General features: G+C 41.6%; 1 protein-coding gene across 3 annotated transcripts in view; it reads left to right on the top strand.

Annotated features, from left to right (window-relative positions):
- KIF1A (kinesin family member 1A) overlaps positions 1-13,435 on the top strand; it is a 3,950,406-nt gene that overhangs the window by 416,355 nt on the left and 3,520,616 nt on the right. The gene's annotated exons all lie outside the window — the stretch shown is intronic.

The raw sequence follows: 13,435 nt of genomic DNA on the forward strand, positions 1-13,435 counted from the left end.
ATCTGGATGGCAGCGATGCTTGCAGAGCTGCCCTGGCAGATCACGACTGCCGAGTCTGCCAGGCTGTCAACTGGCAGCAACTTGGCGGTGCCAGCGGTCAGACCGTGGTGACTCCACCACGGTCATATTGTGGCGGTCGGACTGCCACTATGGCAGCAGTCCGACTGCGAGTGTAGTGGTCTTAAGACTGCCACACTCATAATGAGGGCCTTTGTGTAGAAGCATTTAAAGAAACAGCAGGTCCTGTGTTGTCATTTTTACAGGATGCAGATTCTCTATGGTACAGTTTCAAAAGAGAGTGCCTCATTTTCTTACAACTCTATACAGGGTAGGTATTTCAGTTTTAATACAGTATGGACTACCTGCTGACACCTATCAACAGAATTAACCTGAGCTATCATGGATTTGACTGAGGAACTGACCCCCCTACAAATGTACTTTATCTGAATGAAAGAGGTGTATGGTTATTTTTGCTAAGTGCACCCTCTGAAGGGACACCTCTGAACTGAGTAAATGGTCTTTCTAGAAGGTTTGTGAGAAACACTAGATCCTGTATTATACTATAAGTACAGATTCTCTATGATAGACTTAGATGAAAGACTGTCTCCTTTTTTTGCAACTCTCTAGAGTGAATGTTTGGGTTTCATAACAACATGACCTCTCTACTGGGTAAGGGGTGAGTGTGAAATGTCTTAGTGAAGAACTCCCCCTCTGCAAAGACCGTTTCTCTGTTTAAACAGGGGTGCAGATTTATCAAGGTGTTGCATCAGGTGTGGTGTTGCAACTGCAACGCTATATCTGTTAGATTTTCCAAGCAACGCAGGACCACCTTGCGTAGCCCTGCTTTAGATGGTAAATCTGGAGTAACACAAGGCAGCTCAAGTCATCACCTTCCATTACTTTGCCAGTTGCGGCAACTGCAAATCTCAAGAGAAGGGGCAGGCAGGGGGGAGGGATGAGGGGAATAAAAAAATTAGATTTTTTTTTTTAACGTACCTGTCCCTGATGCAGAAGCCTTGTTCTTCTTCGTCTGGTGTCCCTGCATTCACCAGCACAGGCTCCCCAGCAATCCTGGTGCTGCTTTCATGCTAAACGTAGCATGAAGGCAGCATCAGAATTGGTCTGAGCGGCTTGGACTGCAGCTCAGACACAGCCTTAGGGTTAGGAGAAACTTAAGTGGCATGTGGGTTTTACCTGCCTAAAACGGCTGGGCAAAAACAAATGCGCACTTAGGTGTACTCTCTCCTCCTCACCCCTCCCACCTCCCGTGGCCTAGCCCCACCCATCTCTGAACAAACTGCTGGCTGAGCCATCAGCTGAAAGATAAAACAATAATTAAATATTGCTTTATCTTTCAGCTCCTGGCTTAACCAGGGGGTGACGTTCCTTTGCCACTGCGAAGGAGACGCCTTTGTACTTTGCCCTGGAAACAAATTCTTTGGGTGATGCATGGGTTTTCCCAGCCATCCACACATGGATTTTGGAACATTTTCAGATTTACTAATACTGGTAAACCTGGGAATGTGTCAAAATGCATCCCCTTCCCTGGGGAGGCACAACAGAGAGAAATATCTTAATTTTTCCTCACTGTTTTGTCTTTCCAAGTTTGCAGCATTATGCAACACACTAAGAAAGAGGACAAAGCCTCAGAGGATTGCTTTTTTGCAGGAAGGTATCCCTTCCTGCACAAATAAAATCCTGCCTCAACGCAAGCACCTTTGCGCCATGGTGCAACAGTGCCTGATTTGGCACTCAGCAGGAGATTGAGTCAGCACAGGCAGAGAGAATAAGAATGCCCCAATCTTGGTTGATAGGGTTAATTCCTGCCCATTCCTGCATCGCAGCTCACCAAGTTGTCTTGATAAATCTACCCTCAGGATGTATCATTCTGTTTAGTAAGGGTAGTGTCTTAGTGACACCTTTGAACAGAGTAAAGTGTCCGTGAAGACAGCCATGTGGTGTCACATTTCAACAGGATGGAGGTTGTGTATGGTAGAGTTTGATGAAAAAGTAATACCTCGTCCTACAACTCTACACAAAGTATACGCTTGGGTTCTCGGACAAAATAGCCTTTTTTCTAAAACCTGTGTACAGGGTGAAAACGGAGTGTAAAATGCTTTACTTAGGAACTCACTCTTCTGCAAAGAACCTTTCTGTGTGCCAATAGGATGTACTGTTGGGATACATAAGAGCAGCCTCTGTATCGAAAACTGTGTACACAGTAAAGACTATGGTGGTCATTATGAACACGGCAGAAACAACCGCCGTGTTCATGCTGGCGGTCAAAACACTGACCGCCAGCAACCCCGGAACCTCTGTTCTGTGGGCCGGCGGGTGTAAAAATTGTTTCCGCCCGCCGGCTCACAGAAAGGCTCGGCCGGGACATTGGAGCCGCCGTCAATGCCTCTGTGCATCAGGTGCAGTTGCACTTGTCGTGCAGATCACTGCCCGAAAATCAGGCAGTGACCTGTGCGATGGGGCTCTGCACCGGGGCCCCTGCACTGCCCATGCAAAGTGCAGGGGCCCCCAGGGGTCCCCCTCCGCCAGCCTTTTCCTGGCAGGATATCCCACTAGGAAAAGGCTGGCGGGAAATGAAACATTATCCACAGGGTAGCACAGCCTGACGGCAGGAGCCTGGCGGTGGGTGACAGCTGCTGCATGGCCAAACCGACATGATCGCAATGAAGGCCTATGTGTAGAAGAAGTTAGAGAAAGACTCGGCCATGTGTTATTTTATTATAACTGAGTGAGGATTCTGTATGATAGACTTTCATATAAGACTGGCTCTTCTTCCCACAACTCTATACATGGTGGATGTTTCAATGTTTTTAACCTCTAAAAAGAGTGAACCATAACTGCCGTAGCCTTTACTGGGAAACTGCGTCCTCTGCAAATATATATTTTTTGAGTGAATGGGATTTTTGTTAAAAGCAGTCTCTGTAGGTAAAGCTCTTAAAAGATTAAATGGTCTGTGTAGAAAATATGAGAGAAACCCTTCACCCTGTGTTATGTTATTTGAACTGAGTGCAAACTTTATAAGGTAGAGTAGAGAAGAAGGAACACCCACCTCCTACCTTAAATTCTAAATAAAAAATCTTTATATCAGTAGAAAAGCACATCATGCATATATATATATATATATATCAGAATTATATCCAATATAGACATGAAACATATATTTATATTCAATTGTCCTGTTTTATTGTATTCTGCAAATGGTACAGATAAATGCATTTCACAAATTACGGATAAATGCTTAACAGTAACCCTCCCATCTATAACGAATACTTACTAAAAGTAAAACAAACTGAAGAAAGACATAAGACTCTTTACACAGGAAAAAGTGTATCCTTGCCTGCGTAAGAACTTCTACAAAGAGCACTCATCTACAGTTAAGAGCAATGGCCCTAATGTAAATAGAAAACAGCGTGTCACGTTTTCAGACTTTTCCGAGTCTGATGGAGAAGGAGGCTCCAACAGACATGATTATTTTATTGAGAGATATCAAGCAATCCCCAGTAATAATAATATTTTTTTAGAACAGGAAATGGGGATAGGTGGCCTACGTGGACAATATCAAAACAGACGGAGAGGGAGGTTTCACTACCATCTGGATCAGACCCATCAATACCTCCAGACCCATCAACAGCAATACTGGAGACCATAAATATGTTGGATGACCTCCCCATTTTCAAGCTTACCAATTTTTCTTTTGGTCAGACCACTAATAAAGTACTATCTAATGGGTTAATTTTTGTTCCCAGTAAAGGAATACATAAATTTGAACTGATGAGGCATTTGTTTCAGAGACTTAGACCCCAGAAGTTCTATTATAATAGAGAGCACACAGCTGAAACTAATCTGTCTGGACATAAACCTCCCTCAGATTGTATTCTGAGTTTAGGTAAAGTGGGGCCTGAACTGTACTCACTAAGATAAAGAAAATATTAAAACATGTCCCTGAACTTAGAAGCAATCTCTCTAAAGAACAATGGAAAGCCCTCAGTGTTTTACAGCACAATGATTCAATCACAGTAAACCCTATCTCAGATTCTGAGAAATATAAAATAAAGATAAAACACATGCTGCCAAACACAGAACATTACAGGAGCATTACAAGCAACCCTACTAAGTCAATATGCTCCATGATTGAAAATATTTGTGAGGGCCTCAAGCAGTAACATGATCTCAAAATCAGAGGCTGAGTATTTACAGGTTGCTAGCCCTAGTCTCTCTGTTATTTATGGAGTACCTAAGACTCATAAGGATGTTTACGATCCACTCCTGAGACCCATTGTTTCTACAATAGGATCTGCGATGGAACCTTTATCTAAATATAGTTACACCTTCCTCAAACCACTGGCTTGTAAGATTGTTTCCTATGTAAACGATACAGCTCATATGATCGCTAAAGTAGAGGGCCTTGAATTTGACTTCAATGGAGAACTCAAGGTAATCATGTAATCTGAACCATTTATTCAAATATCCCCTTAGAGGGAGTATAACATTCAGTTAAAACAGTATTATTTAAGGAAATTTATGAGATCCCAAAAAGCTTCATCCTCCAATGCCTAAAGATAGTACTATAAGAGAACTATTTTAAATTCAATAGTAACATCTACAAACAAAATGAGTTAGCATGGGAGCAGCTTGGGCCCCAAGTGTGACTAATATATATATAAGGGTATGTTTAAAAGGATATGCATTTACAACAAAATTGCCCTTTTTTTAAAAACATTAAAAATTGGGCCAGATACATAGATTACATCTTTTTTTATTTGGGAATGGGACAAGGACCCCCTTAACGAGTTCATTGAGTGGGTCAATACTGTTGATGACAATCTTCGATTTACTCCCACAATAGGCAGTAGGAGTGTAGAGTTTCTGGACTTCTGGATTTCTGAAGAGGAAAAACAGCTCTAAGTATCCCTTTATACCAAGCCAACTGCACGTAATACACTATTACATTTTGAAAGCCACTCCCACAATGTCAACGACAGGGGATACCTTTGAGCCAGTTCCTCCGCATTCAGAGGAGCTGCTGTTCCCTTGAGGAATATGACAATAATGCTGTGATTTGGTGACAAAAAATTTGAGAAGGGGTTACCCGAGAAGGATGGTAAGCAATGCATTCAAAAGGGCTATATTTTATGAGTGTGACAGCATGTTTACCAATTAACTAGTATGTGTAGTAAGGCACTCCAACATAAACAATAAAATTAGACAGGTTATTAATTCTCAACAACAACAACAAAGACTTTATTCGACTTTCAACAAGTCATAAAAGTAACAATAATTTACATTTTAGTATACAATATACAATAAATAAATACAATAAATAGGCTAAAATCTTAATGGTTTACAATAATAAAAGGTCTAAAATAGTTCAGGTTATATTGCTACCCCCATGTGCTTTCTTGTGCTTAGTACGGAGCATAAAAAAGGTTCCACACATCTCTATGGATGATAGAACCTGGAGGCTTGCATACGCAGTACGACACTGAGGGAGGTTGATTATCCTTAAGAGAGGGGCTACTAGGCACTTTCTTTGCTTGGCATACAGTTTGCAAAATAAAACCACATGGATTGTGGTTTGTAGTGACTTTGCGTCACAGGGGCAGGCCTTCAAGGTGGTGCTCCAATCATTCATGGTTGGGAAGGTTACTAGTCGATGGAATGTATCCAGCCTCAGTCTGGTAAGCACAAAACGATGGCGGGAGTTTATCACGTTCATCAGGTAAGGCTGGATAGCCTCCGTTGACAGGATTATTTGATTATGAATGACAGTGGGCTTTTTTGATTCAGCCTCCCATCGTAAGTCTTCTAAATATTTTAATGCCAAAGCGCTCAGGTACTTCCTAGAGATTGTTTCCAGAAGAGCTGGATTTGTGTAAAAAGCTTTATTGCCCATGTTTAAAAAAAAAAGTCATAATGTATTTTAGCCAAGGCACCCTTGTTGCGTATGTAGATTCCATACAGTCGGTCAAAATGGCCTTATTTAGTTCAGTATGTTCCGAGGTCCAGATTTTGTGCCATAACAGTAAGGGTTGAATCTTTATCAAATCGGTAATAAAAGGGGATCCCAGTTCTGAATGGATTATGTAAGATGATGTACCTTTTGGGACCATCAGTAAATATCTTAAAAAGTCGTTTTCAACCGTCTGTACTAGGTTACAATCAGTATGTCCCCAGATGCCGGACCCGTACGTGACTGCTGGGATGCACTTTGCTTTGTAAATTTTTATCATGTTTGGCTGAGTAATCCCCCCTATTCTTTTAGAAAAAAACCTTATGGCCATCGTTGTTTTTATAAGCTGGGCTTTTTTTTGACTTCCTACAATTGGCCCAAGAGCCCTGATTGTCAAACATTAAGCCCAGATAGGAAAAGGAACGCGCAGTTTCTACTCTCCCCTCCGCAGTTGTAATGTTGTAGGATTTTCTGCGTTTCCCACCACAATTCATAATGAATGTTTTTGAGTGATTGACAGTGAGACCCAGTTGTGACATGAATGTGATACAAGTAGTTAATAATTTTTGTAGGGCTAGCGGGGTCCTGGCCATTAGAACTGCATCGTCTGCATAGAGTAGAACCGGGACAGCGCGATTGCTTATTTGGGGTAGATCGTTGCAGTTAGTAGCCAATACGTTTTCTAGGTTGTTTATATACATCGAGAATAGGAATGGGGCGAGAACACAGCCCTGGCGCACACCTCTAAATATGCCAAAAGGGCGTGTACTCTCCCCCTTTAGGCCATACCTCACTCTTGCACTGCACCCTGAATACATGTCTCGTATAAACTGGATTATAGCTGGTTCTACCCCCAAGCTGGTTAAAATGTCCCATAACTTGTCGTGTAGTACACAGTCAAATGCTGATGATAGGTCAATAAAAGCCAGGTACAGATTACCTTCTTTGATCCTTGTATATTTTCCTATAATGATGCTTAGATTCAGGCTTTGTTCCACTGTCCCAATGCCTTTCCGAAATCCATATTGGACAGGGGATAAGACTCTTTTTTCTTCTGCCCATGTTTGCAATCTATTCAAGATAATTCTCCCTGCTAGTTTAGCTGTTGAATCCAGCAGAGAGATGGGTCTATAACAGGCTGGGTTGAGACGGTCACCTTTTTTATATATAGGAATTATATTAGAATCTCGCCAAGATGGTAGGGGACCTTGGGTGCAAATGTCCCTTAGTGACTGCGTTAGTACAGGGCCCCATAGGTGGATGTTGGCCTTGTATATATCTATCGGGACGCCATCGGGGCCCGGAGCTTTTCCTGATTTGCTTAGAGATATGGCTTCCTCTACCTCCTCAAGGCTAAATTGCGGGGTTATTAACGGGCGTGTGCCTTCCTGTAGGGCTTGATCATGTGCGGACAGTGTAGGGTTCTCTACGCTGACTCGCGCATATATTTTGGAGAAGTGTGCTATCCAATCTTCTTCGGATATCGCTATTTCCATTCTGGGGGGGTCTCTATCCCCAAGCATAGGTGCATTAATGGTTTTCCAAAAAAGAATATTATCTTTTGTGCGGCTAGCTGTATGAAGAGTTTCCCACGAGGTTCTTTTTAGGGACATTTTCCTTCCCTTCATTGCTGCTTTGTATTCTTGTCTACACTTACGTATCTCGGATGAAGATCTTTTTGGGGCTTTTAGAGCTTTTTTCAGTTTCTTATGTGCTTGTGAGCAATTATAATCAAACCAACCGGTGGCCCTTTTTTTCCCTGGTTACCCCTTCTGGTGGTTAGGGCTTTCTTTATAGATTGCATGATCAATATAAAGGCGTTCAAACGTCGCCCTGGGTCTATGTTCTCACTTAAACAGTCTGCGAAAGCGTACTTGCAGTTAATTAGTAGCTGTTTGAGGAGGAAGTCGGGGTCGATCTTTGACCATTTCAGGATGTATTTGTTATGTGGCGTTGACTCAGTATCATCTAACGGGGTGGGCCTGTCATCTCTATCAGGTGTTATGGGGGTTACTAGGAGGTTGGGGCTCTGGGGGTAGTGATCGCTAATTGCGATGTCATGCAGGGTATATTTCTTGAGGTAGTGTGAGAAATGGGTTGACATTAAGACATAATCAATCACAGTATTTGCACCCCTTCCATTGTATGTTGGATTAAACTTTGATTCAGCAGTGTGTAATTCATTTGCAAAGGATAAATTATGGGTTTGTGCGAGTAAGTTTAATGCGTCTCCTTGGGTGTTATGTGCAAAATGGAGACTTAAGCCAACGCCCTCAGAATCCCAGCCACAAACCTTGTCAGAAGTTTCTTTACAGGGGTGGACGTTGAAGTCACCTCCCCAGATCATGAAGATCTCCCGGCTGTTATTGGTGCTTGTTATTTTTTTAAGGTCATTACCCATCTCCGTTAGAATGTTGACAAGCTCTCCTGGGATTGCATTATTATAAAAGTTAATGAGGACTAGGTGAGTCTTATGATCCAAGTTGCCCTCTATCATTTGATAGTATAGACTCGTGAATTTCATCTCTAAGTTTTGTAGTCGTAGCTTGTTAGAGATGTATGTGCATAGACCCCCTTTTGATCTTCCGTGACTAGACGGGGCAGCTGGTGAGTGAAATGTTTTATAACCGTTAATGTGAAGGGGGCTCGTCGTCCACGTCTCTTGGAGACATATGCATGAATATTTTTCTATAAAGTTCACCCAAGCCTCATTGGCTAATTTATTATTTAGACCTGCAATGTTCCAGAATAGTATAGCAATCTCTGCTTTCTGTTTAGAGATACCTAGCTGGTCCGCTGGTGTACCGACAGATGTGATGTCATCTAATGACTGGGGTGAAATTCTGTGGGCACTGTTTTGGGTTGGGTAAGTATGGGGGCTGTTTACTATGGAATCTGTTATATGTGATGTTTGTCCTTCGTTTGAGGCCCGCCCTGATTTGTGTTCTATCTGGGATTGTTCTTCTGGAGCTGTCTGATTCTTATTAAGTCAATCAGTATCTTCTAGGGCCGTGAGGGTATGAAATCTGTTGCGCCCTGTTGGAAAATCTGGTGTATTAGAGAGTACCCTTGCTGGTTGTGGGCCTATGGGGTTATGTCCCTCTGGGCTTTGGTAAAAGAAACCTAAGGGTAGTAGTGAGATACCTTGTGAAGTAATCTGTTTGGCTCCTAGGTTGTGGATGATTTCGTCCACTAAATTTGGTGACCTGAATGAAAGTACCACACAATCGCCTTCCAGCACTTTCCTGCTGCTACCTATCCACTTGATTCTCCTGACCATTTTTATGTTTTCAAAGAGGGGCCCCTCCATTCCTAAGCCCAAACGGACACCTATCCAATTGAGGGCCTTATTTCTCAGAGCTATCCATGATTCTGTCTGTTGGTCATTTAGAGATGGGACGTTGGCCAGAATTACTACGTATGGAGTAGCCTCCGGAGGGAGGTGTAATAGATCACTTGGGCGATAACGTGTATTTGGGGATTCAAATCTACTTTGTATATTCCTCCCTGGGTTTACATGAGGGTAGGAGTTCATTGTCCTCAATGTGCTATTGTCTGTTCTCTTAGTTAGTCTTGGTTTTGGAACTACTTGATCAGGCAAGGGAAGTTGAGCTGTGGCAGTAGGGAATACAGGCCTAAGAGTTGGGTGCGAATTGGATGCTTGTGCCTGCGTTGATGTCTTTCTCAGGGGGTCTGCGTTCGGGTGTGTATCTTTTGCCCTGTTTTGCGGGAGAGATTGGGTATTGTTTCCCTGAGCTGGGAACGGAAATGGAGTATTTGGATCCTTTAGTACGTAATGTGTATCTGTTTGTTGTATGGCCTCTATTAGTCCTAGTCCTGCCTCGAGTTTATTCTCCAATCCCTTTAATCGCTCCAGCATGGAGTCAAGGGTAAGTTCTATGGATGATTTCAACGTTTTTACTAGCTTATTAAGGTTTATAAGAAGTGATCTAGTCGTATCTCCTACATTGTTTATAGGTTTCTTCCTGACTGAATTCTTAGGTAGTTTTGTGGCTGGGGTGATTATTGTGCCTGTCGATGGGGGTTTCATAGGGTTCTTATCCTCCAAGCCCACCTCTGGTTTCCTTGGTCGTTTGGCCACGGGAGAAGTATCATCCAAGGAGGAGATTAGATTAGAGGTGTCTTTATTACATCCGTTAATATATCTTGGTTCTATATGCTCGTCGCCTTGTTTACTCTGCGGGGGGTTGTTAGTTAGTTCCACGGAAACTAATGATTCAAGGGAGTGGTCTTTAGGCCCCATCATTTTCTCTTCCACAGTGGCGATTTGCTTGTCTATCATGCCCATCGCCCCTGAGATATATTTTAATATAGATGTGCTGTCTTTTAAATTTGTTGTGTTATGTGTTTTGGAGTGCTTCCTTTTACCCATGTTTTATGGTTGCAAGAGACCCTTCCTAATAAAATAAGAGGGGGGAGAATAGGGGTGGCTTAGCCCTCCTTTGGTAGGTCCACTTGTAGGGTGGGAACGTATCTGATCTGCTCGATCAGACTAGACTTCTTTCTGGGTCTTTCCCTATCGGCTTGGTTTGCTAGATAAGGAGGCAGTGGGCGCTGGGGGGACGAAGAAACAAGTATTTGAAGAGGGGGGGCCCAGCCCAGCCTCTTCCTGTGTATTAATTCTCAATGTAAGGTCTAGAATTGTAATGATAATGCACTGATTCTGCCCAGACCAGTTTTTGCTTTTAAGTGGACAAACAATTGAAATGATAAATTGGTTAGGGCTAGGATAAGTTAATCCAGAGATATATTGTGGGGCCAAACCCAGTGAGTGGGAATCATCACTGTGGACAATGCCATTCCTGCAAGAATACCATTGTATCAGATTCCTTAGTATACAATCAGGTAAAAGTACAATTGAGGAGCACGACTATTCATGATTTGCCCTTGCAAGCTGGGGTATATCAAGAAACCAGCAGGCAGTTTAAGATTAGGTTTAGTTAGCCCATTTCAGCTATTAAACACCAAAGATTAAGGCCCCCTTAGTGCCAAATAGTTTGGAACATGGATACAATGAAACTGATCTTAAGTGATCCATCCAGGAAAGGATCTCCATTGAGTATAGGAGTGATATAAGTGCATATCGTAAAAAGAGGGAAGTATTTTGGATGTTTTTCTTGGACTCTGTGTGCAAGAGCCTGAATGATAGTATCCAGTGAGAGAATGCATTTCAGTTAATATTGCTAGTCCTGAGAACTATCACATGGAGTTCACTTTTCATTTATTTTTTGTTTGGTGGAGGCTGTCTGGAGTATTTGAATGTGTTATCTTGCTGAGCAGTATATCACTACCCGATTTTTGAGATTGGTAACAATATTCATGGGGCCAAATTTTTGGAGAAGACATTTACATTTGGTCGTTTGAGTGCACTATAGGTATGATTCTCCTTTTTTTAATGAGATTTTACTAATAAACTTCTTTAGAGGCCCTTTTGAATAGTATACTAATGTGAATATGTTGGTCTTGGTTGCAAAGTATTCAATACAACCTACTTTAATATGGCCACCATAGTGAGCTCTGGGGCTGGCCAATGTGAGTACCTAGGGTGAATAACTTTGGAGCTTTTTTGATAATGGGTAGGCCCTTGTTAATGTACTGTGTATATAAGAGTATTTACTTTACATATTTAGTCACAAGGATAACTCCTAATCAATGTGAAAGAGAGGAGTTCTTGCCAATTGTGGCTTGTATTGTGACTGGCTAGTCCGTGCAATATGGCTGATGAGCTCGGATATGAGACTATCATTCACCAGCAACCACACGTAATGATGTTCTTAGATGGGGGCCTGATAGGTGTCACCAATGAGGTACTAATTGGTCTTGAGTAGCCTGGTCTCTCTTTAAATCATTCTGGCATGTTGGGAGTCTGTAGGAAGGCTCATGTAGACAGAATACGCACTGGCCCTGCAAAAAAAGGGGAGACATTGTAGATTGAGATGCGTCTGAGTAGGATTTTTAATTGCCGTTTGTGAGAACTCCCTCGGGGATGTTGATGGATGTTTATTATTATCATTTTGTTTATTATTATTTTCAGGTATTGTAGTTTGAAGAGTAACGAGGCAGCAGTAGCAACTGGTGCTCAAGAAGTGAAGAAAACTATTAGGACACATTTCTGATTCTCTATGGTAGACGTGCATAAAAAAGCTGCCTCCTTTTCTTCCACCTCTGTACAGGCTAAATACATAGATTCCATGCCAACAGGTCCTCTCTGCAAGGTAAAGCCTGGGTGTGAAAAGCTTTACTGAGGAACTCATCCCTCTTCAAATGCTTTTCCTATGTGATTAAAGGTGTATTATTGGGTTTCATATCAATAGTCTCTGTACTAACAGCCGTGTACACGGTAAAGGATAGGTAGATGAACTTAAAGAAAGACAAAGTCCTTTATTATTTTATTACAATAGAGTATAAGACTTGTTCCTTTTCTTTCAACTCTATGCAGAGTGGATGTTTGGATTTTATTACATCAGGGACTCTGCTGAGTACTTTCAACAGAGTGAACCCTGGGAGTCAAACCCTTTGCTGAGAAACCGAGTCCTCTGCAAATATCTTTTATCTGAATGAATGAGATGCATGATTGTGTTCCCTAGCAGCAGCCTCTGTAGTGACACATCTCTACAGAGTAAACGCTTTGTGTACAAGGATTTAGAAGCACAGTGGGCCCTGTGCCATCATATTTTAACTGGGTGCAGATTTTCTACACTTTCAAACAAGATTACTTCCTTTTCTTACCATTGTATGCAGGGTGAATACTTTGGTTTCATGGCAATACATTCTCTCTACTGACACCTCCCTACTACATGAAGACTGGGTGCTATAGGCTTCATTGAGGAACTCCTTCTGCTGCAAACACCTTTAATGTGTGTGAGCAGGATTTATGATTCGGTCTCCCACATTCACTCTATAAAATCTTGTATAGTAACTAAAATGTTTCCAAAATACATCAACCACTCCTCAAAGACACCTACACCTCAATACTGGAACTCACTAGATAGCCACATATGAACTCACCAATATACCACACATATAATCAGCTAAGGTTGAAGAAAAAACATTGTCCATTTATATCTTGCACTTAAGTCTCTAAGAAGTTTGACTTTTTAAAGGCAACAAAAATAATAAAACAAACAAATAGCAAAATAAAAAGTTCAGTGACCATCAGAACACTAATATCTATAATTTATAATATTATTTGTTTTACAATTATTTATTATATTTTCCATTATTGATGTTCTTGGCAATTATATTTTAACTGTGACAAATTATTGGCACTAGCTTAATAAGAATACAATTTTAAACTCTAGTGAAAAAATATTGCAATAATTAAATCTTTGGTCACAGACTTCATATCTTAATTGCACTATTTTGTAAGTACATTTAAATAAAGCTGCATGTTTAAGGTAGCTGGGTACACCAAATATTTACTTACAAATCAAATGATCTCTGTTG

This window comes from Pleurodeles waltl, chromosome 11 (assembly GCF_031143425.1).
Source record: "Pleurodeles waltl isolate 20211129_DDA chromosome 11, aPleWal1.hap1.20221129, whole genome shotgun sequence".
Lineage (NCBI taxonomy): Eukaryota > Metazoa > Chordata > Amphibia > Caudata > Salamandridae > Pleurodeles > Pleurodeles waltl.